Genomic DNA, 4,588 nt, shown 5'->3' with positions numbered 1-4,588 from the left:
TCTAAAATGATTTAAAAAAAAATAATAATAATTTGGAAAATGCACAGAAGTTTCTATATCTTAGCTACATAACATTACTGTGTGAGCTCTATATAATGTTCATACATAAAACCTTAAACGATAAATGAATTAAAACAAAAATATATGGCGCTCACACAATAATTTTACGCAATAAAATTTATTTCCTGAAACAAAAAAAGAGAAAAGCCTAAAATGTTCAATCTGGCAAACTGAAAGAAAATAAGTAATGCAAAAAACAATATTAAAAAAATCCAATGTTAAATCATACTGTCCTGCCAATCAACCCATCATGCTTGTGACAGATAAAAAAACAGAAAAATTGTTCTGCACATGGTTCACAGCTGTGGCGGATCTAGTCTCAGATTAATCCATGCTCTGCAAATCAGAGTCGATTGTCTGGGAGTCAACTCCAAGTGGCTCTTTTGTCAGGACAAAACAAGGATGACACAGGCCTTAATCACATCATCAACTACTTCAGGTTTTTACTGAATAGGCCTAGTGAAAATCCTCCATTTGTTTGCCAGAATCCCAAAAGAACACTCCACCAGTCGTCTCGCTTTTGACAGTCTGGCAAATGGCAAATGGCACAGGAGGTCCATCAGTCCCAGGTAGTGGCCTTAGTGGTGGAAGTCCAAAATGTCCAGCGTACAGTCTCTTTCCCATGGCAGAGTTATTGAAGACCCTGGAGTTATTTGTTCTGCCATATGACCCAATGGCCATCAGAATAATAGAAAAATATTTATTGTAGTTAAAATAAAGGGATCCACTCCTTGAAGGCTTCAGGATATGAATGTGCTTTCCAGCTACAACCCATTCCAAATTATTATGCAAATGTTATTTTTCACTGATTTTCCTAAATAGTCGATGCAAATGACAGTCAGTATAATCTTCAAGCCATCAACTGTTGGAGTATAATGCAAATTTTATTGAACAAATCTCCTAATTATAGATTTTTTTTTTTAGAAAAACGATGCAAAGCACCAACACAGTTTGGAAAATGGGTGACTTCCTAAAACTTTTCCACTATATCCTTTCACTGATTTGTTATGGGATGCGAAATAAAGTCACTGCGTAGCAAATCCCACAGGGCCCTTCAAGTGTCCGCCATAATGTAGGAAATCGTAGACTTTCCAAGTCAGAATTGGTAGTGGAGTGATGAAAAGCTTTCTCCAGTTGCCAGGAACATAAAGTGAAAAATAAAATTATTTTAAATTAAAATATATAGAAATTAAGCCAAGAAAATAAATATTGACAGCGCATACATGGCAAAACTAATTTCATTGCTAATATATTACATTCGATGTCTATAATGAAGCGGATGATATAATTACAACTAGGAAATTCCTTATAGTGCAATTCCAATGACATGCATAATATACAGTTAAAAAACATAGGCAAAGCAATATATCAACGATGCTGAACACACAATATGGCCAATTATATTCTATACTCTCATATCTGAAATAATTATAAAAATTATTAAAGGGTTAATGCAAATGCTATGAATTCACTACAGAAGAATACACATTTATATCCCTAATTTCCATGCAATACTAGCATATTTTAAAAAATAGGAAAGATAAAAAAATTTAATTGCAAGTGATATTGCACTTACCTTAGAGTGACTAGTAGCCTCTCATCTGGTGGGACACTCCTCCGGAATTTAGTGTCCTGCCTTATAATGCTGTGTGAAATCCGGGTTAGAAGATTGTCAAAACTTGGCACCGTCATGTGCACATAGTCCGAGAACTTGAGTACGCTCCACAGGTCAATCTGGCAGAAGTGATGGGGTGGACCCAATATCTGCATCGACGTCGCTCCCTGGCCAGCCTTCTCTTCCTCATCCTCATGATCAGAAGATCAAAGCTGTAAATGAGATGCGCAGGCAGCATTTTTTAAAGAAATTACGGCACTAGTAAAAAGATTCTGGAGCACAGAAAGAAAGATTCTCTCCTCTGCAAAGTTCGCATCCAGAATGATTTCTAAACATTCCTTCTCCTGGTTTCATTACTTACTTCATTCAATAGAAGGGGTTAAAAAACTGATTGAAATATTTCCATTTATTTGACGGATCCGTTGAAACAGATCCGTCAAAAGAGGCACAAACAGGCTTCCATTTGTTTCGATTTTTATGTAGGTTTCCGTCGTACTTTAACGTATCCGTTAAAAACGGAAGTCCAACACTGATGTCAACAGGCCCTTATCTGTTTTCTGACCAAGGAAAATCCAAAGTAAATTTATTATGATTTACTTGTTGCAATTTAATACATGAAAATGATCAAGGCGCATAGTGGGCCAAGGTTAAATATTTTATATGTGCACTCTCATTTAACCAACTAACAAAATATATGTCCAAGCTGTAACACTGACCACTTTTACTATATATCTGCAAACATTAACCACTTAATACCCAGGGCTCTTTAGGCCTCAATGACAGAACTAATGTTGCAATTGTTTGCATGTACTGGTCAAACGTATATGACTATTTTTTAAGTTGTTGTGATTTTTGTGTCTTTTTTGCTGACAAATAAAGCTTTACTTTTTTTTACCAAACAGCATTTTTTTTTTTTTTAGAAGTATTGGCCATTTAATTGTGAAAATATAATACTAAAACAGATTTTCAATCACGTAAAAAGAGACCTCAACTAGAATTTTATTGTTACTGTCCGATGGTTATTTTAATTTATAAAATGCCCTAGTTAGGCCTTATTCAGACGAACGGGAATTACGTCCGTGCGTCGCACGGAACTATATTAGTCTATGGGGCCGTGCAGACATGTGCGTGATTTTTACGCAGCGTTGGTCCACTGCGTAAAAGTCACGACATGTCCGTTCTTTGAGCGTTTTTCACGCATCACGCACCCATTGAAGTCAATGGGTGCGTGAAAACAACGCATGCCACATGGAAGCACTTCTGTACGCACAGCGTTTTTCACGCAAGTCTTGTTAAGTCTATGTAAATGAGTTGAGAAAACTGGTCCAAACAAGCACAAACCAGGAAGTGGTTTTGTACTTGTTGACCACTTGTGCATAGTTGAACCCGACAACTGCTGCAATGCCTCGTGCCTGCGATGTTGAAAAGCTCATCTGCCTGGTCCAGGAGAGGCCACAGTTGTGGGACACGCGGGCAGAGGCCTACCACGACCGCACGGGCAAGGAGGTTGCCTGGGATGAGGTCGCACAGACCCTATTCGGCCAGGAGTGGGCTAAAAGCAGCACGAGAGACCGAAAGAGCATTGGTAAGTACATATCTTGATTTATGCCACTGCAATCGCCCATGCTGTAGTGTATCCTTGTGTTTCACATGTTTCAACTGTGCACGGTAGCGGGTGTGTCACAGCATCATTGAGCTGGTGTATAATGTTTCGTGGTCTGTAAGGAATGGCAACGTTTCGGACAAGTGGCGTTTTCAGTGATGTCAGCTGTTGACATGCCCTTTTTTTGGTTGTTCCTATGTACAGTTGATGATGTCAAAACCCGGTGGAGGAGCTGTCGGGATCAATTCCGGCGGGAATTTGGCGCCAGAGGGCGAAGTGGGGACGGCGCACCAAAGAAGCGCAAATACATCTATACCCAGCAGCTGATGTTCCTCAAGGACATTATAGAGATGCGCCCGTAAGTACTAACTGTACCTTGCAGACATGTGTGTGCTCACTTGCAAATCAACCAAAACAGGTTGTTTGTCCCTTGGGCCAATGTAAGTAATAACACAAAAGGTTTCTGCCAGATGCAGTGACAATCTCCAAGACACCGAAGAGGAGGCTGGGCATGAGGAGTCGCAGGCGGCCCAAGACCACCATCCCGTGCTGCCCTTAACCCCAGAGGCGACTGCACCACAAGCAGCCACACAGGCGAGCAGCCAACCAAAGCTGCCACGGGACGGAGAGAAACCCCGGACGCCACCAGCCAGGCGCAGCCACGTTGCTTCGGCAGGTGCCCACGTGGATTCCCAGGTACTGGAGTACCTGCGCCGCTGCTCCGAGGAGGACGCCTGTGACGCCTTTAGCCGCAGCCTTGCGCCGCTACTCAGGCGAGTTCCCGAGCACCGGATGGCGCGCGTCCAAGGCTCCATCCTTGGCCTAATCGACTCGGCCACAACTCCGAACAATCCACGCCAGTGCTTCCAGGCAATTGAGTATTGGCGTGGATTGCCTGAGGCATCGGTGCCCTACACTGCACCTGTCCCTTCCCAGCCTGGCACCCCCTTGGCCCGGCAAGAGTACCCGCGCTCAATGGGGAACCGAATGTCACCTGGTCATGTGCTGGTGCGGGACCGGCCATTACCACCTTACGGCAGACCCCTGGAACCCTTTGCCCACGGCCCACCAGCAGGGTACCACACTCTGCATCAGCACCACTATGCTGTGGAGGAACATCCTCAGCAGGCCCATGGACAGCATAGTGGTGCTGAAATGGCCAGCTATCACTCACCATCCCGACGATATCAGGATTTGTAGCGCTGTTTCGGCAGACTAGGTTGGGCTTGTTTTGTAGAGCCAAAGTTCGAATATCTTTGTTTATTCTGCATCATGTTGGTGCGTTTAGCTGTTAATTTGTGCTGCTCCGT

General features: G+C 42.7%; 1 pseudogene; it reads right to left on the bottom strand.

Annotated features, from left to right (window-relative positions):
* Nucleotides 1-384: 384 nt before the first annotated feature.
* On the bottom strand, nt 385-1,752 carry LOC142748749 (uncharacterized; annotated as a pseudogene).
* Nucleotides 1,753-4,588: the final 2,836 nt, after the last annotated feature.

This window comes from Rhinoderma darwinii, chromosome 1 (genome assembly GCF_050947455.1).
Source record: "Rhinoderma darwinii isolate aRhiDar2 chromosome 1, aRhiDar2.hap1, whole genome shotgun sequence".
NCBI lineage: Eukaryota > Metazoa > Chordata > Amphibia > Anura > Rhinodermatidae > Rhinoderma > Rhinoderma darwinii.
Note: the sequence above shows the minus strand (reverse complement) of the source record. Positions and strands in the feature narration are given on the sequence as shown.